Source organism: Perognathus longimembris, unplaced genomic scaffold, assembly GCF_023159225.1.
Source record: "Perognathus longimembris pacificus isolate PPM17 unplaced genomic scaffold, ASM2315922v1 HiC_scaffold_5230, whole genome shotgun sequence".
Classification (NCBI taxonomy): Eukaryota; Metazoa; Chordata; class Mammalia; order Rodentia; family Heteromyidae; genus Perognathus; species Perognathus longimembris.
Window position 1 is genome coordinate 90,692 of NW_025960635.1, and position 27,823 is coordinate 118,514.

The 27,823-nt window shown below is 49.8% G+C and overlaps 1 long non-coding RNA gene across 1 annotated transcript; it reads left to right on the forward strand.

The window, feature by feature from the left end:
• The first annotated feature begins 1,908 nt into the window (after nt 1–1,908).
• LOC125345035 lies at nt 1,909–26,998 on the forward strand. Its single transcript, XR_007209695.1, has 3 exons — nt 1,909–1,922; nt 5,584–5,610; nt 26,892–26,998. It is a non-coding gene; the product is annotated as an uncharacterized LOC125345035 (long non-coding RNA).
• The last annotated feature ends 825 nt before the right edge of the window (nt 26,999–27,823 follow it).

Here is a 27,823-nt window from a genome sequence, read left to right on the forward strand (position 1 = left end):
TGGTCGACATCACCGTGGTGAAGGGCGTCCACCCTCCTTGAATCTGGTCAAACACTGGAACTCAATGGCCAATACAAAATGGTAGCAGTAACTGGGCCACAAATGCCAGGACTTAGGAGTCTGGAAGCTTCCAGTTCCCATCTCCCTGGTGCATAGGAAGCTTAAGGAGTCCCATGGAGATGCCCATGTGGACAGAAACCAAGGCCAACACACCTTGTCAGCCTTGTGAGTGCGCCATGTTGGAAGAGCCCCAGCTGAGTGGCCCCAGCCTACATCCTGTGGAACAGATCTGTGCCACCGTGTCAGGACCTACTTGGTTGCACGCTTGTGTCCTGGGTCAATTAGAATGGTTGCTCTGAGTTCCAGAGTGTTCGGGGAGGCATGTTGCATAACTATAGACAACCAGAATAGACTGCTGGGTGCAAAGCCAAGGAAGAAGTCAGGAGAGGAGGCCCCAGTAGGATGCCACAGAGGAGCAGACGAAGGCCCTCACCATCACCAAGCGACCACTCCCACTGCCCTGTGGCTGGGGACAGACACCCAGTGGTTAGCCATGATATTTTGAACTGCCCCATAGAGATCATCCTATGTTAAGAAAATGAGGGAACCTTTCACCAGCAAAACAAATACTCAGTCCAATTCACTATAAGGAAACGTATTCAGAAAACAGCCATAGAAGCGGGGCCTTAGGTTCTGTTGCTTACATATGTATATACGTTAGTCAAAATACCTACAACCGAACAATTATACTATAAAATTTAATTACCTTGTAACTCATGAGTACCACGAATTTTCAAATGATTAAAAACCAAGTGCTTCTCAAAAAGGTATACATTTAAAAGTAGCTACTGACTTGGATACAAATTACCAGTGCCCAGTTTGACTCTTGAAAAAACATGCATTCTAAATCAACACCCAAAACTGGAGGAAAAGAGAACTATTATCCCATGAGGGTCTTCTTCAGCACCAATACCATCAGCATTCTTTTAACTACTAAAGACGGAAGTGGAAGTGCACCTACACTGAACCACAAAAGGACTGTAGTGAATAATACACCATTCAGAGGGAATGAGAGATATGGCAATGTGTGCTACGTGTGGTCAATGAAAGTACAGAGCAGGGGTGTGTGTGCAGGTCATAGATGAGGCCTGGCATTTATTGTTCTTATCATGATGTGGAAATGAAATTCCAAGTTAATGTCCAGTTTTCTTTTTTCTACAGGTAGACAAACTGATTGAGAATAAGATAAAGAGAAGATTTGGCATTTCTCAGGGATGCCTCCGTGTATTGCGAAGGTGAACTGAGATCTAGGGTGATAAAAAGACATGATACGACACACATGAAGGTACAAAGAAGGCTCAGAAGAGAATGACACCAAAGGAAGAAAATATAACACTGTTGGCAGACTTGAAACAAGAGGTTTTTTTCGAATTATCACAGAGGAAGTAAAGAGATGATGGTATTAATAACAGAAATACCTGCATAGTTTCAAAATATCAGAACAAGTGACTAGAGATAGATTGATAGATAGATAGATAGATAGATAGATAGATAGATAGTTAGATGGCTTAAAATTGATTGGAAACTGAGCTCTCACAAAGGTTGTTATGGAGAGGATACTTGGCAGTATTTCCCTGAACCAAGGTGGAAGGTCTAGATATTAAACAGTGATAGTCAAGAATTGCTAGAGCCAAGGTCTCTGGGGGAAGTTCAGATTGGCCTTGAGATTAAACAGTGCCAGTTAAGAATTGCTAGAGCCAGGGTCTCTGGGGAAGGTGAGATTGGCCTTGACCAGGGGAACCTGTTGTCTCTGCCTGCCCTAGGCTGAGCCCACAGGTGTGGGCCATCAACACTGATCTTTTCCCCTTCCCTCCCAGACCCCCTAGTTAGGGTGTGTTCTGATGTTGGCTGGGTTTTCCCATGTCCTTCTTCATTGGAATAGAGTTGTATTGATTTTTTATCTTTCTCCATAGATTCTAGGGAATCTTCAGCTCCTGAGATTCAATCCTTTGCTTCAGTTAGTCGGGACTGTAGGCTAGCTACTTGATTTTGAATCTCTTTTCCTTCTGACTGGTCTTTCCTGCTGATTTCCATGTCCTTGCTCTTAGGTCCTGCATGGACTTCTTTACTTCATTAACTTCATTAACTTTTTTTTGAGTGCTGTCTCTCAAATCTTTTAGCTGGGTGACTATCTTTTCTTTTGACTCTTTTAGTTCATTTATCTTTCTATTTGTGGAGGCCATGAAATTCTCCATTAATTTTTGCTTTGAATCCTCACGCTCTAGAATAGTTGACTGAAGAGATTCAAACTTTTCAGTTATAATTTTTATCAGTAGACTTTGTAGATCATTTTGAGGGTTCTCTTCTATGTCTTTGATTGACTGCTCTGCTTCCTGTTTGTTTTGAGTGGGAGATGAGACTCCATTGTTTGCCATCTTTCTTGTGTTTCTTCTGCCCATTTGGACTGGGAATGCCAATCTACAAGCACATGTGAGCACTGTTTAAGACCCAAAGCAGACCTTACCAAGCACTGTTGTATATATCGTAGAAGTTCACAATTATATACAGATACCTTGTATACCCATATATACAATTAGATTTGGTGTTCCTAAAGAATACAACTTTGATATAACAACCAATCCTGAGCCGTGTATTCAGTAGTTACTTATTTACTGTTACAACCCTATGAGTAATTTTTGATCTTATATTAAGTTCTTTTTGGATGGGTTGGCTTTGTCTTTGAAGCCCTTTGATTCACTCAGATTGAGCAGGGATACCTTCTATCCAATAACCAGGGGTCAATGGAATCTGGAGGTCCTGGAAGTAAGTCAGGAGGGTAAGTTAGAGGTAGTAAAGAGAATAGAGTAAAATGTATGGGGAGGTTGATAATTTTAGTTTAGTGTCAGTGATGCGGAAATGTGGTGACAGTAGAATCAGTAGAAAGAACAAGGTTAAAATTAGAGAAAATGGAGAATTAGCAGAAAAGAGTGGAGGTGTTATTCATAAGAAAGTAATTTTTAAAGAAAGAGAATGTGAAGAGAGAAATAAAGAAAAAATACTGGAAGACAAATGCACAAAACAGAGAAAAATCATTTAAAAATAAACGCCAGAAAATCGAACAACAACCACAAACACAAAAACTTGAAAAGAAAAAAAGAGGTAAAAATGGAAAGTTAAAACCCAACCACATTTCCAAATTGCAAAAAATTAAAAAAAAAAAAAAAAGGTTAAAAAATTTAATGCCTGGCTCTGAATAGGCTGTGGACTCGGCAGGGCGGGCCAACCCTGGCCTGGTTTACCCAGCTGACAGTTGCTTGCCTGGGGGAGGCTCCTCCCTTCTGGGCGGGGCGGCCTCCTGGCCAGAGATGGCTATGCAATTCAGCTCCATTTCGGGCTGGGAATTGGCTTCATCTGGGATGGGACTGTTTTTCTGTCTCGGGAAACGTTTGTTTTCCCATTTGGTTGTTCATTGTGACAGCAGCTGCTCCCCGCTTTTGGTTTTAATTTAGGAATTCTGGAGGGCAGGGCACATCTGGCTGAGTTCACCTGAGTGTGTGAGCCCTGGTCTGGGCAGGGTTCATTCTCCTGGGCGGAGCTGGCTCTCACTGGTCAGTCCCTCTTGCCCTTTTCAAAGATGGCCCCTTTGTCCTCGCTTTCCCCAGGCCTGCTTTAGTTCCAGTCTGGTCTGACCCTATGCCAGTGTCAAATATGACGCTTTGTTCTGGCAGTGGGGGAAGGGCTGTCTTCCAGAAGCTGCTCTTGGGCACGTGTTAGAATGTCTTTTGTGTGTTACTCACGCTTCCTCTGCATTTCAGGCTGTCCATGCTCAGCCTGTGATTTCCTGCTGCCAGCTGGATGCATTCCTCCTGGTCGCTGCTGTGTGCTTTAGGTGCGGACGGTGTGGGGCACTGTGCAGGCACCAGCACTGGCATGGCAGCAGAATGTGGCATGGAGTTCAAATCTGTGTTTTCAGGCCAGCAAAGTCGATGTTTTCGTCCTGACCAGAATCCCTGCAATGTTATTACTTACTGGGCTGTCTTCTAACACTGAAAATGTCTCTGGAGTGGTAAAATTGCGATGTCGGAGGGCTCTGCTGCTCCTACACCATCTTCTGAGAAGGCCCCTGTTTGGTGTTGAGTTTGCTGTGTGTGACCCTTCAAAGCTACACAAGCACCCGTGCCTGCTAGGGCCCTAGCTCTAGGCCAGGTAGGGGCCACCTCATGGTATACTGGGGTCAGAGTGGGAACAACCAGGAAATGGTGACTGGCTGTCTACATACCTCACTACATCTCCTCATTCCTTCCTGTCTGCTCTGCTCCCCTCCCCTCTGGTGCCTTCCTGATTATTTATTGGTATTTTAAACAAATTCAGCTGAAATCATGTGCGTGCGATGGTTCTGCTGCTACTGGCGTTTCATTAAGCTTTAATGTGTGGAGTGGGGAGCAAAGAGGAAGCCTCTCTCCCCAGGGTCCTTACACAGATGTCTGGGGACTTGGAGCTTGTGGGGCATGCTGGGGTGCAGGCCCTGGAGTTTGGGAAATGATCTTTTCACAAGCTTGTGCTTCTCAGTATCCTTCCTCCTTCCTTCCTTCCTTCCCTCCTTCCTTCCTTCCTTCCTTCCTTCCTTCCTTTCTTCCCTCCTTCCTTTTTCCTTCGTCCAACCACCCTTCCTTCCTTCCTTCCCTCCTTCCTTCCTTCCTTCCTTCCTTCCTTCCTTCCTTCCTTCCTTCCTTCCTTCCTTCATTCCTTCCTTCCTTCTTTTCTTCTTCCCTTCCTTTCCTCCCTCTACCCATCTCTCACATTCGGCTACTACTGAGGCTTAAATTCAGGGCCTAGGCATTGACCAGTAGCCTTTGGCCCAAGGCGAGTGCTTTAGTACTTGAGCCACAGCTCTGCTTCGGGATTTTTATTTGTCTGTCCTATTTCTTCTTCTTTCTACTTGTCTCTTCTTTTTTGGAGAGAAGAGTCTCACAGACTTCCCAGGCTGGCACAGTCCGCTGATCTCACCCTCCTGAGTAGCTTCCATTACAAGCATGAGTTGCAGCGTCCTTTCTGTTTTTCTGTCTCCCCACAGGCAGGCCTCCTCCTGTGGGCTGGGGGCCTCTGGGCTGGGCTGGAGGAGGGGAGGTAGGCACTGGGCAGTGGCCACCACCTCCACTGACAGCAGAAGCACGTTTTTGGGGTTGCTTTTGCCACTTCCTCCCCTGCAGGTCCAAGGGAAGGATGGCAGGCTTGGAGAAGGCATGGGTCAGGGGCCACCCGTGGCTTTAGGCCATAGACCATGTTCACCAGGGTCGTTGTCTCCTCCTGGTCTGAACCAGAGCACTGTTGTTAGAGTTTTTTTTAGATTCTCAAAGATTCAGAGCCCAGTGGTTTCTGTTTGCTCCAATACAAACCTGCTTCAGATTTGCAGACTTCCCAGATTGAAGAATCCTAGTTGCCGAATCATGGTGAGGTCTTTGATCTGGACCATACCACTGGACTTCCCCAGCCAGAGCCCGCTGGGGAGCTCTGCACACCCCGAGCCCTTCTGCCAGGGCCAAGACTGGGCAGGACGGGAGGCAGGGGCCGGGTTGCACCGAGGAGAGAATGGATCCCAGAGGGGAGGCGGTGGCTGCATCTGAGCCCGTGCTGCCGGATTGCTTGTGTGGTGTCCGCCGCTGCCTCCTGTCCCTCCTCACGAGGATGTTCCAGTGAGATGCCCCCATCCCACAAGACCACTGTCCATCTCACGTGCTAGAAACACGGTCCAGGCGGGTGACTGCTTATTCTGAGAGCCAGTGGTGACAGACAGCATGAATCAAAGTGCTTGATCCAAAGCAAGGCAGGGGTTGGCTCTGTCTGAATCACCCAAGGGCTCGTGGCTCAGGCTCGCTTCAGACCCAGCTCAGCCCGTCCTCAGTCCTCTGGCAGCTAGGCCATCATCTCCTCTCCCCAGCACCACCTGGGTCTCATCACTTTAGAAATGGGTGCTCTGCTGCATAAAAGCCAGTCTATGTTGCTGGAATGAAATGCATCAGTAAGCATTGCAACCCTGGCTAAGAGTGGACGCTGTCATCTGCTGGGAGGTGACGTTGGATCCAGTTCCCCCAAAACAAGGAGAAAGGAAAGTATTGCCTTCCATTGCCTGGCCACACGACAGGAAAGCTTCCTCCTGGAGAGCCCAGGGGCCAGGGAGCTGCTGCGGCGGTCTGGACACGGGCTACATGCTCTCCGGGACCAGGTGCTACCATCCAGAGCTCTGGAGGTCATTGTTTCCATCCTGGGCCTCTGATTTGGGGGCCTAGGTGACCCCTTGCGATGCATGGGGCCACCTAATCCTGTGACCAAGCGGCCAGTCTGCTCCCAAGCCTCCTTTCCCTTCCAGGGTAAAGGTCACAATGATTCCTCACTCTTGGCTCCCCCTGACCAGTGCCCTGAGCATGGCTGAGCTTTTCTGTTTGTTTGTTTGTTTGTTTTTTTGGCCAGTCCTGGGCCTTGGACTCAGGGCCTGAGCACTGTCCCTGGCTTCTTCCCGCTCAAGGCTAGCACTCCGCCACCTGAGCCACAGCGCCGCTTCTGGCCGTTTTCTGTATATGTGGTGCTGGGGAATTGAACCTAGGGCCTCGTGTATCCGAGGCAGGTACTCTTGCCTCTAGGCTATATCCCCAGCCCAGGGCTGAGCTTTAAACCATAGTGTGTGCTAGGGTGGGCATGGCGCACACCTTCATCACAATCCCCTTCAAAGCCAATGTTATTTAAACAATTTCTCTTCTTTCTCTGCCATCTCCTTTGGTTGGTTGGTGGTGATTAAAATTTGCTTTCTCTGCCCATGTTTATTTTGCCGCCGAGTGTCGAAGGGGCTGGGTGTATTTTGAATGACTTTAGCTAGTTTGCCACTCTGAGCCCCCTGATGTCTTATTTATTGTTGAATTTTACAATGATCTAAATCAAAGTGAATTAAACCAGGGCTATTTTATTTTTCCGGTGTGGTTGTTGTTTTTCTAGACGGGGGCCCTAGTGGTGGTTCGCTCTACCCTGGATGTTTGGAGTCAGCCGATTTTTTGGTCTCAAAATGGCTGGAGATTCCGTCTCTCCGGAGTCTCTGGGTGAGGGTTCCGCCCTCCCTCCCCATGAAGTGCTCACGGGTGACTCAGGAGGAGCAGACAGGCCAGTCTCCTGGACTGTCTGCCTTTCAGGTCAAATGAGAACCACAATGCATGGCAGAGCAGGGTGAAATCACCAGCAAAAGCCTCAGGATGCTCCGCTGCCCTGAGCATTGTTTTGGCCAGACAGCATGTTGTACAGAGGTAGAGTCCACTCCTCACAGGTTGCTGTAACCAGCGAAGGACACACGTCAGCTTGAAAGTTGGCATGAATCACTGACTGAAAAATAAAAAATAAAAAAAGGCGAGGCACCTGTGGCTCATATAGGTAATCCATGCTTCTCAGATGGCTGAGCTCTGAGGGTCTCCGCTTGAAATTGGCCTGGGAAGGAGAGTCCTTGAGGCCCTATCTCCACTTAACCACTAAGAAGACAGACATGGAGTGGTGTCTCAAGAATGGTAGACCACCAACCTTGAGCGAAAAAGCCAAGGAATGGAACCCAGGTCCTGAGGTCTAACACCAATATCGGCACAAATCAAAACCGATGTCCAAGATAACGTTGGTGCAAGATGTTCGCAGTGTGTGTGGCGCTTTATACTTTGCACACCACCTCCTTGGGCAGGAACTTGAATTCTCAAGTCTAGGGAATGGTGGTGAGCAGAGGGGGGATTTTGGCTTCATGTCGAGTTAATGTGGGCAGCCTGCCATGTTCCCTTGGAACCCGCTTATCAGATCTCCCTGCAGCAACAGTGTGCAATACGGGAGCAATGTGTGCAGAACCCCATATATTACAGAGCCAGGCTATGCAGGGACCTGATGAGCTGGCTGAAGCCTGTCAGAGCCTCACCTCCTTATGGGAAGAGTCAGGTGGACATAACTCCCACATGAACCCGTGTCCTGAGGATTTTAGAAATTTGCCTAGGCCATGGCTCTGCAGAGGCCTAGGAAGCCAGCAGCACTCCACGTGGTCTCTTGGTGTCTAGAATAACCTTTATTCTAGCACTTGTCTATGAAGCTCCTGTCTCCACTCCTGGGCTGAGCTTGGCTCTGTTGTGAACATCTCCCTCTCAGCCGCATGTCCCCCAGACCAGACCCAGACTTGCTACAGGTTCAACTTCCACAGATGCAACGAAAAGCCGCCACGAGGTGGCAGCACGCCACAGTCCGTTCCCCACCAGTGCATCCCAGACTGGCCAGCAGGCGGCCACCCGTTCACCCTGGTCCTGTGATTCCAGTGGCACCTGAGTCTCCACCAGAGTCCCTGGCAAAGAGTTGAACCAGGAAAGTGCCCGGGTTGGAAGTCATTCCTCTAGGATGCTCAGTCTGTCCCCTGCATACACTCAGGGTATAAACAGATTTCTCTGTGTCCATCATCAGCTTCTCCATAACCCCTTTGCTCATGCCACGGATGAAGGAGACAGGAGCCGTGAGGACCCCTGCTGCCTGGTGATACCACTGGCAGACATGGGGCCTGGTCAGGTGACAGATGGAAATCCTGGGTCAGGATAGGAGCCGCTGGGAGGTGAGGTGGGCAAGACTTGAGAAGTGAGGACTGGGTCCTGTGTTCTAGGTGACGGGTATAAAACTCTGTCCATCAGGGCACGGACACAAGGGAACTCCTAGCTATGCTTCAGGATAAGTCTGCACTTGAGCCCTACTGGCTGGTAGAGCCTGCTCAGTTCAGGGCTGAAGTCTTGTAAGCCTAAGCAGCTGTGCAGAGTACCTGGTGATGGTGACCACCAGGGGGTGCTAGGAACCCCACCCCCACACGCTCAGGTGCGAGACCAGTATATAAAAGGACTTTGCCAACATTGCATTTCTTTTTTTAATCTTTATTGTCAAAGCGTGATACAGAGGGGTAACAGATTCATAGGATAGGCAGATAGTACATTTCTTGTTCTACTTGTTACCTCCTCCCTAATTTGCCCCTCCCCCTCTCCCTCTCCCTGTCCCCCAAGAGTTGTGCAGTTGGTTTACACCAAATGGTTTCTAAGTGTTGCATTTTGAATGGTTTTCCTTTTCTTCTTGGTCTCTTGAGTTTGGTATTCCCTCTACCTTCCGCTGGTCTAATACGCATATCACACATTATCCAGGGTACTCGTATGTAGTACAGTTGTCGCGAGGGTACAGCCTCAGGAAGGGACTGCAAGAGAAACAAAACTAGATAAGCCACTCAGTCAAACAAACAGACAAGGAAAAAGAGAAAAAAAGTGTATTACGAGTTCACATGGCGTTTTGAGACTAATTTCAGCAGAGGTAAAACTCTTCTTTCCATAGCGTGGGGTTCATTTCACTTCCTATTGTCTTATGTGGTCCTATGGGTATAGATATTGGGTATTCTGGTCTTCAATCATGACAGGCCTATTCCTGTACTAGCCAATCCCCATGAGGGACACCATAGGATTTATGTTTCTTTGGGTCTGGGTCACTTAATTTAGAATGATTTTTTCCAAGTGCTCCCATTTCCTTACAAACGGTGCAGTGTCATTCCTTCTGATAGAGGCATGGAATTCCATTATGTATATGTACCAGATTTTCCGGATCCACTCGTCTACTGAGTGGCATCTAGGTTGATTCCATGTTTTAGCGATGACGAGTTGTGCTGTGATGACCATACTTGCCACCAAATCCACTGCAGTTCTTACAAGCCCAACGCCTTCTATCCAGATAAGTCTGTATCTCTGCCATTCAGCACAATAAACACGTGGAGAGAAAAGTTGTGGACCCAACTGGAGAAGTTCCAAATAGCAAGCCAGTGTGGTGGGCCACCTTGCTCTCTGGCCTCTCTGGTAATACCGTGTGGCACACGGCTTTTTGCCAGACGTGAGGGTTTCTCCTGGGCTTCTATTTGCATCTCGTCTCCAGGATGCTCCTGACCCAAGGAGGAGTCTTGGCCTCCCTGAAGCTTATGGTCTAAATCTGTAAAATGGTATTGAGTGACATGGTACTTATTGAGCAAATTCTACAATGGGAAGAGGATTCGAATAACAGCTGAACTATCCACACAAACTTACCACGTACGAACTGAGTGGAAAATCACCATCCAAGTACTTCAGGCTAAAAATATGCAACCTCGGATCAAATATCTAGCGAAATTGGAGTTCACATGTGAAGGGAAAACCAGATCTTTTCACACCAAAGAGGAGCTAAAGGAGTCTGTGAATAAAAAACCAGCACTACAGCGAATTCTAAGAGGGGAGCCCCACCCAACAGAGATCGTACAAGACACACAGTCAGAAACAGAAAGAAAATACAATAGTCAAAGTCCAATAGAAACAACAGCTCACTAAAGACAAGAAAAAGAAAAAAAGAGGAAAAAACAGCCCAACAAGAAAATGGAAGGAGAAAGAACACCCTTATCCTTGATCTCTTCAAATATAAATGGTTTACACTCTCCTATAGAGAGGAGCAGACTGACAGGATGGATCCCCAAACAAAAAGTTGACATTGCTGCCTACAAGAGACCCACCTTACAGCAAGAGAAAAAAACAGGTTCCGAATGAAAGCATGGAGCAAGATCTACCAAGCAAACGCACCTACCAAACCGGCAGGTGTAGCCATTCTGATCTCAGACAAGCTGGACTTTTCATTAAAATCAAGTCAAAAAGACAAAGAAGGACACTACATATTAATACAAGGAAAAATCCAGAATCAAGACATCACGGTGATAAATGTATACTCACCGAACAAAAGAGGCCCGACATATGTCAAGCAAATTCTCACAGAATTACAGAACAAGATAGACGCAAACACAATCATAGTGGGTGACCTTAATACCCCACTCTCTCCAAGACAGATCCAACACCCAGAGGATTAGCATGGAAACTGAGGACCTAAGTAACACCATATCCCAAATGGATCTGACAGACCAATACAGAATCTTCCACCCTACAGAGACCCAATACACCTTCTTTTCAGGAGGCCATGGATCATATTCCAAAATAGACCACGTCATAGCCCACACAAAGGACCTCAGCAAATACAAAAGTATAGACGTCATCCCATGTATTATATCTGATCACAGTGGATTAAAGGTAACCCTCAACAACAAAGGATACCACAGAGGCTATACACACTCTTGGAGGCTATACCCACACTGCTATCCAACACTTGGGCCACAGACCAAATTAAAGATGAAATCAACGAATTCATAAGCCACAATGACAATGAAAACACATCACAAAGAAACCTATGGGACACAGCTAAGGCAGTACTGAGGGGCAAGATCATTGCCCTCAGCACTCACATTAAAAGAATGGAAGCAGAGCAGGTGAATAACCTCACGATGAAACTAAAACAACTGGAGAAACATGAAATGACAGAATCTAAACGACTAGGAGGGGAGAGATCACAAAGATTAAAGAAGAGAAAAATCTGATTGAATATAGAAAGACCATTCAACAAATAAGACTAAAAGCTGGTTCTTTGAAAAAATAAACAAAATTGACAGACCCCCACAACACTTACAAAAACAAGAAGAGACTCATATACGTAAAATCAAAGACTCCACCGGAAAAATTACAACAAGTACACACGATATTCAAACAATCATAAGGAGCTATTTCCAAAAGCTCTACTCAGCAAAAAACAATAATTTTACAGACATGGATTAATTCTTAGAGAAGTACAAACTGCCCAAACTGAACCAAGAAGAAATAAATCAACTAAATAAACCAATAACTTACAGTGAGATACAGGAGGTAATCAAGAACCTCCCAGCAAAGAAAAGCCCAGGCCCAGATGGATTCACCAACGAATTCTTCAAAACCTTTAGTGAGGAGCTAATACCAATACTCCTCAAAGTCTTCCGTGAAATCGAAACAGAGGGAGAAATCCCAAACTCATTCTACGAAGCTAATATCATACTCATTCCCAAACCAGGAAAAGACCCAACAAAAAAAGACAAGTACAGACCAATATCACTAATGAACACAGACGCAAAGGTCCTCAATAAAATATTAGCTAACAGGATCCAGAAACTGATCACGAAAATCATACATCATGACCGAATAGGCTTCATCTCACAGTCACAAGGATGGGTCAACATCCGTAAATCAATCAACGTAATTCACCACAAAAACAGATCTAAAATTAAGAATTACATTGTTATCTTAGTCGATGCCCAAAAAGCCTTTGAAAAAATACAACATCCATACCTATTAAAAGCTTTGGAGAGAACAGGAATAGATGGAACATTCCTCAAAACAATAAAAGCCATATACAACAGACCAACTGCTAATATCATATTAAATGGAGAGAAACTTAAATCATTCCCCCTAAACTCAGGAACAAGACAAGGATGCACACTTCTTTTCAACATAGTGCTGGAATCCCTAGCCATAGCAATAATGCAAGAGGAGGACATCAAACGGATCCACATCGGCAAGGAAGAAATCAAGTTATCCCTATTCGCAGACGACATGATCTTCTATCTGAAGGACCCAAAAAACTCAGTCCCCAAACTCCTTCACCTATTAAACCAATTTGGCAAATAACAGGATACAAAATCAATCCACAAAAGTCAGCAGCTTTTCTGTACACCAGCAATATACAAACAGAAAAGGAAATTATGGAAACATTTCTATTTACAATAGTCAAAAAAAGAATAAAGTACCTAGGGATCAACTTAACCAAGGATGTGACAGACCTATTTAATGAAAACTATAAAAATCTAATAAAGGAAATCAAAGAAGACACAAGGAGATGGAAAGACCTCCTATGCTCATGGAAGGCAGAATCAATATAGTGAAAATGGCCATATTGCCCAAAGTGTTATACAAATTCAATGCAATCCCCATCAAGATCCCAGCTACATTCTTCACTGAAATAGAGAAAGCAACCCATAAGTTCATATGGAACAGCAAAAAACCTAGAATAGCCAAAGCAATTCTAGGCAAAAAAAAGCAGGGCAGGAGGTATCACAATACCACACTTCAAGCTCTACTACAAGGCCATCATAACAAAAACAGCATGGTATTGGTATAAAAACAGATCGGAAGACCAATGGATTAGAATTGAAGATCCAGAAATAAAACCACACTCTTACAGTCAGCTGATATTCGACAAAGGAGCTAAGGACATACAATGGAATAAACATCACCTCTTCAACTACTGGTGCTGGGAGAACTGGGCAGCCATATGCAGAAAACTCAAAGTAGACTCAAGCCTATCACCATGCACCAAGATCAACTCAAAATGGATCAACGACCTCAATATCAGACCTGAATCCTTGAAACTAATGAAGGACAGAGTAGGAAAGACGCTAGAACTTATAGGCACAGGAAGGAACTTCCTGAATAGAGTCCCAGGGGCACAACCAATAGGGGAAAGACTTGACAAATGGAACTACTACAAATAAAAAAGTTTCTGCACAGATAAGGAAATAGCCACCGAAATAGAAAGACAACCAACGATATGGGAAACGATATTTACCAGCAGAGCAACAGACAAAGGCCTGATATCTGTCATCTACAGAGAACTCAAAATCTAAGCCCCTCCAAGCCCAATAAACCTATTAGGAAATGGGCAAAGGAGGTAAAGAGAGACCTCACAAGAGAAGCTATAAAAATGGCAAAGAAACACATGAGGAAATGCTCAACATCCCTGCTAGTAAAGGAAATGCAAAGAAAAACAACCCTGAGATACCACCTCACCCTAATTAGAATGGCCTATACTCTGAACTCAAGCAACAACAAATGCTGGAGGGGGTGTGGGGAAAGAGGAACCCTTCTCCATTGTTGGTGGGAGTGCAGATTAGTACAACCACTTTGGAGAACAGTATGGAGGTTTCTCAAAAAGCTCAATATAGACCTACTCTATGACCCAGACATACCACCCCTAGGCATCTATCCTAAACATTAAACCCCAAGATATCAAAAAGACATTTGTACTTCCATGTTTATCGTGGCACAATTCACAATAGCCAAAATATGGAAACAACCCAGATGCCCCTCCACAGATGAATGGATCCAAAAAATATGGTACTTGCACACAATGGAATACTACATAGCGATTAGGAATGGTGAAATACTGTTATTCGCATGGAAATGGTCAGAACTGGAACAAATAATGTTGAGCGAGACAAGCCTAGAACACAGAAAACAAAGGGGCATGATCTCCCTGATATATGACTGTTAACAAAGGGAGACGGAGAGACAGTAGAGACAAGTCTGTGAAACCAAAATCTGCTTGTCAAATAGTGTTCCCCACAGGATTGGGGCAGCGACCCAACAGCATGTAACTAAAACCAAACAATTACTCAACATATAAAGGTCAAAAATTGACCTCTCAGGGGAATACAATAGCTCAAAAGCTAAGTATTTACGTTCCTATAAGACTACTGTCGACATGTGGTCATGAAAAAACATGCATTCTAAAGCAACACCCAAAACAGGAGGAAAAGAGAACTATTATCCCACCAGTGTTTTCTTCAGCTTCAGTACCATCATCATTCTTTTATCTACTCCAGACAGAAGCGGAAGTGCACCTACACTGAACCACAAATGGACTGCAGTGAATAATACACCATTTAGAGGGGATGAGAGAAACAGCATTGTGTGCTACGTGTACTCCCTGCAAGTACACAATAGGGTGTGTATGCAGGTCATAGATGAGGCCTGGTATTTATTGTTTTTATCATGAATGTGGAAATGAAATTCCAAGGTAATGTCCAGATTTCTTTTTCCTACAGGTAGACAAACTGATTGAGAATAAGATGAAGAGAAGATTTGGCATTTCTCGGGGAAATTCCAAAGGTATTCCGAAGGTGAACTGAGATCTAGGGTGATGCAAAGACATAATACTAAACACATGAAGGTACAAAGAAGGCTCAGAAGACTGACAGCAAAGGAAGAAAATATAACACTTTTGGCAGACTTGAGACAAGACTATTTGGGGAATTATCACAGAACTAATAAAGCGATGATGATATTAATAACAGAAATACCTGCACAGTGTGTGGGGACTGCTCTCTCTGCTCCGGCTCAAGTGCTCACTTCTTTCTCTCTTATTATCCTCTCATCGCCTTCTCCCCCGACCCTCGGCCTGCAGGTTTTGTCGGGGTGAGACGTGGGGATGTCTCCGTCCTGGCGGGCGCGCGACCCGCGTGGTAATGTGACCGCTATCCTACTCTGGAAGCAACGGACATAGACCACGGGTCAGCCTCTGAGAGCTAACTAACTTTATTGAGAGAGGGGCAAGGGTAGATGATCGGGGGAAAGGGGGTTGGCCAGGATTCCCATAGGCCACGAGCTGTCAGGTGACCTCCAAGGGGCTGGTCACTTGACCTCCAAGGGGCTATGTCACTCGACCTCCAGGGCGGGGCTGGCTGCCAGCTAGGTCGGGGGTCTCTTATCGGACCGGTTTCTCCAGATTCCAATGTAGGGAGGATGGAAGGGCTGCATTCCTCAGCTGGGGGAGGTGCCTCAGGCCCCTTCCATCTAGGGGGAAGATGGACCCCAACATCTGCCTCTTTTATATTTTTTTTTTTTTCGAACAGCAGGAGGCGCCCTACTCGAGAGCGCGCCATGTCTTAGGTTGCCCCCCCCCAAGGGGAGTCTTACCCGTCTTGGGCTAACGCCCTAGCTCTTCAGGCTGACCTTCCTGCCGGGCTGGCGGGCCCGATGAGAGGCCTTGGGGAGAGTAGGATTGGCACTCGAAAGAGAGCCTGATAATTTTTTCCGGTGCCGGCGGACCTTACTGAGCAGCAGGGCCTAGGGTTCGAGTGACGAGCCTCTTGGGGTTCTTATATGGCTAAAAGGCTAAGGGCCACTTGGTACCTAGACAGCTCTGGCCCATCGCTTACAACAAGAGACTCAATGTAAATATAAGGTAAATGGGAGCATAAAGCAGACATAAGCATGAGCAATCGTAATACAAGGCAAATGCAAACATGAGCAACTGTAACATATGAGCAATTGTAACACATGAGTAATTACAACAAGGCACAAGGCAATGGAGTGTCTCTTATCGGGGTCAGTCCATGGAAAACAGGAATTCTGGTCCAGTCTGGTGTCGCTCAAGGCAGCGCAGATGGCTCTTCCTTCCCTCGATGGTGAGGTAGAGGGGCAGGTTCAGGTCCTGGTGATGTGGCAGCCAGGATGCTGGTAACTTAACAACTGAGGTTAGTAAAACACTTCATAATAAACATTGCAGCAAGGTGCCAATACCTTACTTATTATAAACATTTATAATAAAACATTAAAGTGTCCAAGTCCTTTAGCTCCTATTTCCCTCCAATGGGGACCCCTGAGATAAGCAGCAAAGGGGGGAGCGAAAGAGAGGGACAACCGTGCAAAATTTCCCTTTGGTCCTTGTGCAAGGCTGTGGGTCAGGCTGCCACAGCAAACGGTACTCCAAAGGGCGTCAGGCAGGGTCCAGGGAAGAAACAGAGCCGACACTGGGTCCAGGTCCATCGCTGGTGCAGGCAGGCTTTCCCGTTTCTCCTTAGAAAATTCCACCTCGGTCTTTGCTTTCCTGAGAGGAAACAAGGGGAGACATCCCTCAAGGGCAGGTGCCCTTGGGTGGTCATTCTGTTGGACAATATTTTACATCTCTAGCTGGTATCCAGATTGGATTCGGTTCCCCAGTAGGGAAGACGCAGGCGAATCCCCTGCCTGCGCTGATAATTGGGTCGGGTCCACGCCACGCCCCTGTCAGAGAATCCTTCCACCGGGCCTCCACTTTTAAGTAGGGTGTTTGGCTTGACCAGTGTCTCTGGAAAGCCGACAGAGGTTGGTCCTTAGAGAAATTTAAAATATTCAATGTAAACATCGCTGTCCTCAGCTGATCCTGGGGGCTTCCCCCCCCTTTTTGTTTTAATAATTGATCCTTCAGGGTCCTATTATGCCTCTCAATTATGGCTTGACCCTTTGGGTTATAAGGTATTCCAGTGGTATGTTTAATATTCCACATTTGGAAAAATGCCTGTAAAGGCTTACTGGTGAAACAAGGTCCATTATCTGTTTTAACCTGTAAAGGCAGTCCTAGGATAGCAAAACATTGTAAGAAGTGGCTTTCAGCATGCCGTGCTCTTTCACCGGTATGCAGAGAGGCCCAACATGCACCAGAGCAGGTGTCAATGGACATAAATATATATTTTAGCCTTCCAAAGGGGGCGTAATGGGTCACATCAGTCTGCCAAATTAAATTGGGTCTTAAACCTCTTAAATTTACACCTGGAGATTGTAAGGGAGGGACTTGCACGAAAGGCATACATGATTTGCAAGTCCTTATAATCTTTTTTAAGTCTTTTATAGGAATTGAAGGAAATCTCTGATGTAACCCTCTCCAATTTAAGTGAGTACGCTCATGAAGCCCTTTGGCCATTTGGAGGTTTTGAGGTTGTACAATGGCTAGCGCTATGATGGTTCCATCCGTGGCCAGCTGGTCGGCCCTACGATTACCTTGTGCCAGGTCCCCAGGCAGTCCTTGGTGTCCACGAAGGTGCTGTAAAAAGATAGGCTCACTCCGCTCTTTTAACAGAGACCTGACTTGGATCATCAGAGGAGTGATTGGGTTTCCATCCAACTTGATATGTGAACATACCAGGCTGGGTAGCAAGTTAACCACATATAGACTATCAGAGAACAAGTTCATTGGCTGTTTAACATGGGTCAGTGCCAAGGCGACTGCATACAACTCTTTAAATTGTGCAGAGCCAGTGACGGCTTCAAAGTAATGGGTGTTATCTTTCCCACCGGCAGGGGGCGAGGCGGAGCGCACCACTACGGCAGAGCCGGCTCGCCCACCATCTGTAAAGACATTGGCAGCCTTGACAAGAGGCTTGGTAGAGAAAAGCACAGGGGGTGTCCATTGTAGCCTGGAAAATGAGGTCACCCATCTTGAAGTGCCATAGTGGCAATCTATCTTGCCCATAAAGCCCTCCAGGGCACTAGCCACACGTGAATTATTTCTCCTGACCCATTCAAAATCTGACAACCGGTAGGGAATAGTTAGCACGTCAGGATCTCTTCCATAATGTCTCAGGGAAGTATCCCTGCCCTTAATTACCAAGTCAGCTAGCTGGTCCAGCTGGGAATAAACTCTGGGAGCTCCTCCCACTGATGCGTGCACCCACTGAAGGGGCTCGCCTGATTGGGTAATTGCAGCTGAAGAGAGTTCGGATCCAGGGAGGATCCAAAGGCAAAGTGGGCGCTTAGGCTTGTAGCGTGCCAGCTGTGCCTTATTTAAGGCCAATTGGATTTTCTGGAAGGCTGTTTGGAGTGATGGAGTTATTGTAATAACATCAGTGGGCGCTTTGCCCTTCAAAGAGTCATGGAGTGGTAACAGCTCCTCTGTAGGCAGTTGAAGCCAGGATCTTAGCCAATTAATTTCACCTAAAAGTCTTTGCATCTCCACCAGAGTATAAGTTGCCTGGAAGGATAACTGGGGCTTGAGTGGGCATACAGAGTCTAGTTTAAGCTCTGCCCCCAAGATCTTGAAGGGGTATACTTTCTGAACCTTGTCACTGGCTATACGCAGCCCTCCTCTTTGAAGGAGTGTTTGGGCCTTGCTATAGGCCAAGTCTAGTGTTTGGGCATCTACTGATCCAATAATAATGTCGTCCAATTAAATGCATATAGTCCGATCTGCTCCTGTATTAATTAAGAATCGGAACTTTTTTCCAAATATCATGATTACTGTCTCTGGCAATAGGGACTGCCCAGCAAGGGGCTTTAGGCTGTTTATTGCCTTGGTTGGTGGGGAATCTGAAAGCCAGGCCATAAAGCAGATGTTTTGTCCAGGACGCGTTCGGCCTGCCTCTCTCAAGAACCATCCTCCTGCACTCATGAAAATCTGTAGCTTCAAGGCCTCTGAATTTAAAAGTGGCCAGGCCGGTCTTTTTTTTTTTTTTTGCTGCGGGGCACCGCCACCGCAGAAAAGAGGCTCCGGGCTGCCGAAATCTGCATATGTATAGAGTCAAGCTGAGCCTCACATGAGGGAGGGGTAGCAAGCCTGCGGCTGCTCTGCTCCTCTCCTGCCAGCTTCTGCTTTGGATTCCTGGGTACCGAACGAGATTTGGTCCCAGGGCTTTTTGGAGTAGGCATCGGGGCCCACTCCAGATCAAAATTAACTCCGGCTTCCTTCTCCTGAATCCAGGGGTTCCCCGCCCGGGTCCCAAGAGAGGCAAGCCTTGAGAGTCTTAATGGCTCGCAGTGGGGGTTCTCCTCCACGTTTTGTTGTTTGTAATTCCCGCTCTAGTCGGTCCCAAATTTCCCATGAGAGTGGGTTGGCTCCAGTTGGCCACGGGACCCTGTGGGTCAATTCCTCCCAAATTTGTATGGCGCAGGGCTCTGAGATATTAATCCCCGCGTTTTGGAGGGTGAACTTTAGGATCTTAGGGGGCGAATTGTTTCGCCGATTCTGGACTTGTCCCATCCTCTTACCTGGGGTGGGAGGATCGCGCGTCTCAGGATTTCCAACCTGTTTCCGTCAGGGCCGGTCGGGAGCCGGGCTTTCTTGCGTGGATTCGTGCAAACCACGTGGGGCGCCACTCTGTGGGGACTGCTCTCTCTGCTCCGGCTCAAGTGCTCACTTCTTTCTCTCTTATTATCCTCTCATCGCCTTCTCCCCCGACCCTCGGCCTGCAGGTTTTGTCGGGGTGAGACGTGGGGATGTCTCCGTCCTGGCGGGCGCGCGACCCGCGTGGTAATGTGACCGCTATCCTACTCTGGAAGCAACGGACATAGACCACGGGTCAGCCTCTGAGAGCTAACTAACTTTATTGAGAGAGGGGCAAGGGTAGATGATCGGGGGAAAGGGGGTTGGCCAGGATTCCCATAGGCCACGAGCTGTCAGGTGACCTCCAAGGGGCTGGTCACTTGACCTCCAAGGGGCTATGTCACTCGACCTCCAGGGCGGGGCTGGCTGCCAGCTAGGTCGGGGGTCTCTTATCGGACCGGTTTCTCCAGATTCCAATGTAGGGAGGATGGAAGGGCTGCATTCCTCAGCTGGGGGAGGTGCCTCAGGCCCCTTCCATCTAGGGGGAAGATGGACCCCAACAACAGTGTGAAAATATCAGCCTAGTAAGCCATTAAATTCATAAGAGAAGGCAAGGGAAAGAAATAAGAAGTAGCACGTGTGGAAATGTCTTAAGAAACCAAAACTAGAAAAGTTATCAAAACAGTGAGTAGAGTTGGGTAGATGAAGGGCTTACAATTGAGTGGAAAGTGAGCTCTCAGAAAGGTTGCTCTGGAGAGGCTACATGGCAGAATATCCCTGAACCAAGGTGGAAGGTCTAGATATTAAACAGCCCCAGTGAAGAATTGCTTGAGCCAGGGTATCCGCGGGTAGGTCGGATGAGGCTTGAGCCAAAGAACCTGGTGTCTCTTTCTTGAGGAGGTTGAGCCCACAGGTGTGGCCCATCAACAATGATCTCCTCCTCCCCCTTCTGTGGCCCCTCCCCCCAGATAGGGTGTATTACGGTGCAGGCTGGTTCTTTCCCATGTCCTTCTTCACTGGAGAAGAGTTGGCACATACCGGCTTGGGTCATTGTTTAGGGAGTCGCTGATCTCCGATGCACCAGTTCAGCTGATGGCAGTGCTCTGTGTTTTCTCCAGATAAATACATGAAATATGTGTGTGTGTGTGTGTGTGTGTGTGTGTGTAACCATATATGTGTGTGTGTTTATAGTCATAAACATATGTGTACTTATATTTATGTACGCACATATTCCTGTATATTTACCCTTCTGCAGCCCTGCCTGACAATTTATCTAACATCCAAGTCTGTAGATTGTTATTGAAGAGAAAAATGCCCCTTCATCAGAGTAGTGCATTTAGTAATGGAGATAGCATTGTAAATGCCATCCAAGTGGAGCTCAGTATGGAGGGGCACTCATGCGTTGTTAGGCCCCCGGGGGGAAGGTTAGAGGGGACTCACTGTGAGCCCGTGTCCCCGAGAGGCCCTGGAGAGCCGGCAGGCAGGGTCCCTGGGACAGCCCACCGGTGCTGCAGGCCTCCGGGGTCACCGCCCCGGGAACCTGCTCTTGCATCTCAGGTAATCGCGGAGGGTGTTGGCCATGAGCCGGGCAGTTCTCTTAGCAGGGGGCTTTCCGGTGCTGACCACGGGCCTGAGGGCCGCCGTTGTGGGGCCGGAGGGGGCGCAGGCTGCTGCCTGGCTTTGGGGATGAAACCTTCCTTCCCCACCTCCAGCAGCTCCGCCCGCACCCGCAGCCCCGGCCCCCAAGGCACCCTGTTCTAATCCTCCTCCAGCTGGGTTTCCTTGCTGGGCGCCTCCTTGGTGCGGGGCTGGCCCTGCGCTGCAAGCCCGGGGTTGGGCACCGCGGCGAGGGCGCTTCTGGGGAAGCGGGTGCAGGAGCATCTGTGTCCGGCGGCCCCTGCTCTCCTGGGCCTGGGCAGCCCGGATCCTGGCGCTCACGGCCTGCAGACGCTGCTCCCGCTCCTGGCGCAGCCGCACGAAAAGCTCCTGCCAGGACTCGCCCGGGGCCGGGGTGGCCTCCTTAAACTCCTTTCTGCAGCGGACTTGCCACAGCCTGTCTGTGCCGCCGGGTGCCACGGTCCTGCTGTGACCGTTCCCGGGACTGGGGTGCTGAGCTGCGGGAAGAGGCTCGGGCACGAGCTCGAACAGAACGCGGGGTGTCCGGGCACCACCGAGGGAACTGTGCGGGGGAAGCGCGCAGACCTCCTGGGCAGTGGAGGGAAGAAGCGGGAGGGGCCTGGGTCCCGAGTACACCGGGGTCCTCAGGGCCACTCTGTGGAAAGGGAAGGCTGCCCCTTCCTCTTCCTCCTCCTCTTCACCTTGCTCTTCCTCCTCATCTTCTCCTTCCCCTCTCGGCTCTCCCCAGGGCACAGAGTCCCCATGCGGAGGGAGTGGAAAAAGGGAAATCCGCCCCTGTCTGTGCAGCACACCTGACTCGACTGGCCCCCCGGGGAAATCCGGAGGGTCGCCCTCGGGCGGCACCGTTGGCTCCTCTCGGGCGGGATCAGGAGCTTGAACAAGAACCAGCTTGCCTGCCTGGTCTCCCTTGACCTCGCTACTCGTCGGGACCCTCTCCGGGGATTCCAGAACCACACCTGCCTCCTTCATCAGCTCTTCCCACTCAGCCCACTCCGACTGCATGGGGCCATCCTGCCTGGGCTCCCGAGCGCCATCCCGCTCGGGGTCCTGCCCCAGGAGGGCTGGCACGAGCCCTGGGTGGCGGCCCAGCAGAGCCACGGTCTCCCAGCGCAGGTCCAGCTCCTTGGCCAAGCTGCCCACCCGCTGGTGCTCCCTAAGCCCCTGAACCGTGCTCCTCACTCCCGTGGTCTCCAGGATCTCCGGCATGAAGGGTAGGATGGAGAGCAGCCTCAGGGTCTTCCGGATCTCCTCCGTGTCCCCGCTGCGGGCCAGGTGCTCCTGGAGCTGCCTGGCGGCTGCCCAAGCCCCCTCCACAACCCGGGTTCCGGGGCCACACGGCTCCTTGGCCCCGCTCTGAGAGGAAGGATCCGCACCTGCCAAGCTCCACCTCTTCCGCTTCTGCTTCCTTTCCCTGGGTTCCTGAACTTCCTCAGTGGGTGCTGGAGCGCCATCCCGCTCCTGGTCCTGGCCCATCAGCTCTGTCCAGAGTGCTGAGTTTCCACCCAGGAGAGCCAAGCTCTTCCAGCGCTTTGCCATCTCTTTGGCCAAACTGCCCACCTGCGGGTGTGCTCTGAACGCCTTCACTGTCCTTCTGACTCCCGTGGCGGCGAGGATCTCCGCCGTGATGGGCAGGACGGACAGCAGCATCAAGGACTTAAAGAGTTCCTCCTCTTCAGTGCTGGAGGCCAGGCGCTCCTGGAGCTGCCCCACGGCCCCCCACACCCACTCGTCCACCTGTGTGATGATGCCACACTGGAACACGTGTGGAGAGATGCAGGGACCACTCACCTGGGTTCCTCGATCCAATGGCTCATGAGTCCCGCAGTGAGAGAAATGATCCGGCTCATCCTCTTCCTCTTCTCCTTCCTTCTCCTCCTCTCTTTCCCCGTCCCCCTCATCCTTCCTCTTCCTCTCCTTTTCTGCCTCCCTCTCTCCCTCTCTAGGGCCATCCTGCCTGGGCTCCCAAGCGCCATCCCGCTTGGGGACCTGCCCCAGGAGCACTGGCACCAGCCCTGGGTGGCGGCCCAGCAGAGCCACGGTCTCCCAGCGCAGGTCCAGCTCCTTGGCCAAGCTGCCCACCAACTGGTGCTCCCTAAGCCCCTGAACCGTGCTCCTCACTCCTGTGGCCTCCAGGATCTCCGGCATGAAGGGCAGGACAGAGAGCAGCCTCAGGGTCTTCCGGATCTCCTCCGCGTCCCTGCTACGGGCCAGGCGCTCCTGGAGCTGCCTGGCGGCTCCCCAAGCCCCCTCCGCCGCCTGGTATCCTGGGCCCAGAGGCTCCTCGGCCCTGCTCTGAGAAGAAGGATCCGCACGTGCCAAGCTCCACCTCTTCCGCTTCTGCTTCCGTTCCCGTGATTCCAGAACTTCCTGGGTGGGCGCTGGGGCCCCATCCCGCTCCGGGCCCCGGCCCATCAGCTCTGCCTCGAGCGCTGGGTTTCCACCCAGGAGAGCCAAGGTCTTCCAGCGCTTCGCCATCTCCTTGGCCAAACTGCCCACCTGCGGGTGTGCTCTGTACGCCTTCACTGTCCTTCTGAGTCCCGTGGCGGCCAGGATCTCCGCCGTGATGGGCAGGACGGACAGCAGCCTCAGGATCTTGCGCAGTGCGTCCCCTTCGGTGCTGGAGGCCAGGCGCTCCTGGAGCTGCTCCCCGGCCCCCCACACCCAGTCCGCCGTCTGCGTCCCGACGCCACCCAGGTCCAGGTCTGCACACAGGCCCGGGCCGCTCACCTGGCTTCCCGCCTGCAGTTCCCTCGCCCCGCTGGGACAGCACTGATCCGCGGTGGATGCCTTCCACATCTCGCGCTCCTGCGCCCCGTTCCTCTCCCCCTGCCCCGGATCCTCCTCCGTGGGCTCGGGAACCACAGCCTGCTCCGCGACCTGGCTACGAGCCTCTGACGGGTGGCTCGGCACAGCCAAGATCTCCCAGCGCTCGGCCAGCTCCTTGGCCACACTGCCCACCTGCTGGTGCTTGCTCAAGGCCTCCAGCGTCCCCCTGACACCCGTGGCCGCCAGGATCTCCGGCGTCATGGGCAGGCGGGAGAGCAGCCTCAAGGAGCGGCGGAGCTCGTCCGCGTCCGTGCTGGAGCCCAGGCGCTGCTGGAGCTGCCGCACGGCCCCGCACGCCCACTCGGTCGCGCCCATGCCGATGCCCACACCGTCCACGTCCTCAGAGATGCGCGGGCCACTCACCTGGCTTCCTGGGTGCTGTAGGTCACTCGCCGTGCTCTGGGCACTCCTCCTCTGGTCGGTCGGTCGGTTGATCGGTCGGTTGGTGTGTCGCTGCTGCGAGGCTGGCCTCCGCTTCCTGCTCTTGGTCTGCTTCCTTCCGTGGTCGCCTTCCAAAGCAATCCGGCCGGCCAGCTTCCCGCCTTATATAGGCCTCTGCCTGACCCCCCCTCCTGACAGCTCCGCCTCTAAACCCCTCCCCACGGCACACGCCCTCCGTGCCCTCGGGTCCTGCCAGGGGTTCTGACCACAGGCCTGGCCTTCCACAGGGTCCTCCCCCCAACTCCACGGCCCTCTGCCTGCTCTGCCCTTCTTGTCCCGACCTCCTGGGTCCAGATAGCCCTCACCCTTCCCTTGACCTGGGGTCCCAGCCTCGGTGCCATGGCCCTCTCCACCAACCCTCACTTTGTGTCAACCCTGAGGACCATATCCTCCCTCTCTGGCCCTTCATTTCCTCCTCTCCCCATAGCCCTAGGCACACTTTTGTATTTACTCCCCAAACTCCAGGGCTGGGGACCATTTCTCCTCCGTGTATGCATGTATATATATACACACATGCGCACATATATCTAAGTATACACATATATAAATCAATATTTATGTTTGCACACATATTTTACATGTCTGTATGTTTATACAGGCGTGTGCATTATTCCTCCCTTTCCTTCCCTTCTCTGGTTTCTTTGAGGGGTTGTGGGCCTGCTGGCCTTCTGGGGAACAGATTTGTTTGCTTGCTGGGTTTCAGATACAGGGTCTTAGGGGAGGTCCAGTTTGGCCTTGAGCTTGGGAACCTGCTGTCTCTGCCTCCTGTAGGCTGGGCTCACAGGTGTGGGCCCTCAGACACTGACCTCCCACCCCCTGCTGTTAGGGTGTGTTCTAATGCAGGCTTGTTCCTTCCGGGGTGGTAGTACACAGGCTGGGTGGATGGGTTGTAATTCCCCAATGTGGTTCTGCATTGTCCTCCATCCTGTCATGTGTGGGCACTTCTTGAGTTTGGATCATTGTTTAGGGAATCTCTGATCATATATGCCACTATCCAACATAGAAAAATTGTTAGGTATGTGAGTAAAAAGCTTTTTGAGGCAATTGCAAAAGGAGTTTCTTTCCAGGTTTTATAGAAAAGCTATTGATTTCTGAGGGTTTATTTTGTATGCTGCTACATTGCCAAAGGTTTGGATCAGCTCAAGTAACTTGGGCTTAGACTCTATGGGGTTCTTCTTGTAGTTTTTTTTTTTTTTTAAACTACCGGACATGCTTAATTAAATAACTTCCCTTTAGTGTACTATTATCATATATATGAAAGTGATAGTGCTACTTAATATTTTTTTTAATTTTTATTATCAAACTGATGTACAGAAATATTACAGTTTAATATTTATTAAGATACCATTTTAAGTAACCAAATTCTCTTTTTGAATTAATTTAGATGAATGTTATATGCACACTTTAATCAGGGAATTCAAGAGACCTGGAAACAAGTTATCAGGAGACAGGAAGACTCGGATAGTACTCATCATCATCCTGTTTCTTGTTTTAAACATATACAGAAAAGCACAGAAATGTCATTTAAACAGAAGAGTATATTGGGAACCCTTGTACTTTGTAACAATCGAAGCAAATATCCCCTGGCTAAGACATGGAGTACCTTCAGTATCTTTAAATCCCCTCACCTGTAAGTATCCATTCAGACAAACTGTTCAAATCCTTCTCATTTTCTTTGTGAATCTTAAAACCTTTGGCTCAAGGCGAGTGCTTTACTATTTGAGCCACAGATCTGCTTCTGGCTTTTTAGTTGTCTCTTCTATGTCTTCTTCTTTTGATTTGTCTCTTCTTTTTGGAGATAAGAGTCTCCCAGACTACCCAGGCTGGCTTTGAACCACAGTCCGCAGCTCTCAGCCTCCTGAATAGCTTCGGTTACAGGCATGGGTGGTGGCGTCCTTTCTGTTTGTCTGTCTCCTCACAGGCAGGCCTCCTCCTGTGGGTGGGTGCCTCGGGGTTGGGCCAGAGGAGGGGGAGGTAGGCACTGGGCAGTGGCCACCACCTCCAGTGACAGCAAAAGGACTTATTGATGGGGTTGCTTTCGCCACTTCGCCCCTTGCAGGCCCCAAGGAAGGATGGTGGGCTTGGAGGAGGCCTGGGTCAGGGGCCCAGCATGGCTTCAGCCCATAGACCATGTTCATCAGCATGGTTGGCTCCTCCTGAGTCTGAACCGGAGTCCTGTTGTTAGAGCTTTTTTTTAGATTCTCAAAGATTCAGAGCCCAGTGGTTTCTGTTTGCTCCAATACAAACCTGCTTCAGCTTTGCAGTCTTCCCAGACTGAAGACTCCTAGCTGCCGAATCATGGTGAGGTCTTTGATCTGGACCATACCTCTGGTCTTCCATGGCGAGACTCCGGCTGGAGAGCTCTGCTTGTCCCTAGCCCTTCAGGCAGGGCTGAGTCTGGGAGGGGAGAGCAGCAGGGGCCTGGTTGCACTGAGGAGGGAATGGATCCCAGAAGGTAGGCAGTGGCTGCATCTGAGCCCATGCTGCCCGGATTGCTTGTGTGGTGTCCGCCGCTGCCTCCTGTCCCTCTTCATGAGGATGTTCCAGTGAGATACCCCCAGCCCACAAGCCCACTGTCCATCTCACACAGTAGAAACAGGGTCCAGGCGGGCGACAGCTTGTTCTGAGACCCAGTGGTGATAGACAGCATGAATTAAAGCGCTTGATCCAAAGCAGGGCAGGGCTCTTTCTGAATCACCCAGGGGCTCATGGCTCAGGCTCTCCCCGGACCCAGCTCAGCCCTTCCACAGTCCTTTGGCAGCTAGGCCATCATCTCCTCTTCCAAGCACCACTTGGGTCTCATCCCAGTAGCAACGGGTGCTCTGCTCCATAAAAGCCAGTCTGTGTGGCCGGAATGAAATGCATCAGTAAGCGTTGCATCCCTGCCTGTGAGGGGACCCTCTCATCTGCTGGGAGGTGACGTTGGATCCAGGTCCCCCGAAACAAGGAGCATGGTATCTAGCTCCTTCTGTCGCCTGTCCACAGGATGGGAAAGCTTCTTCTGGAGGAGCCCAGGGGCCAGGGAGCAGCTGCGGAGGGCTGGACGCTGGCTACGTGCTCTCCATGACCCGCTGCCACCCTCCAGAGCTCTGGTCATTGTGTCCTCCTGGGCCCTGATTTGGGGGCCTAGGTTACCCCTTGCCATGCATGGGGCTGCTTAACATTGTGACCAAGTGGCCAGCCTGCTCCCAAGCCTCCTTTTCTTTCCAGGGTAAAGGTCAGGACGATTCCTCACTCTTGGCTGCCCCCTGCCCAGGGCCCTGAGCAGGGCTGAGCTTTAAACCTTCGTGTGTGCTAGGGTGGGCGTGGCACACACCTTCAGCACAATCCCCTTCAAAGCCAAAGTTCATTGAATAGTTTCTCTTCTTTCTCTGCCGTCTCCTTTGGTTGG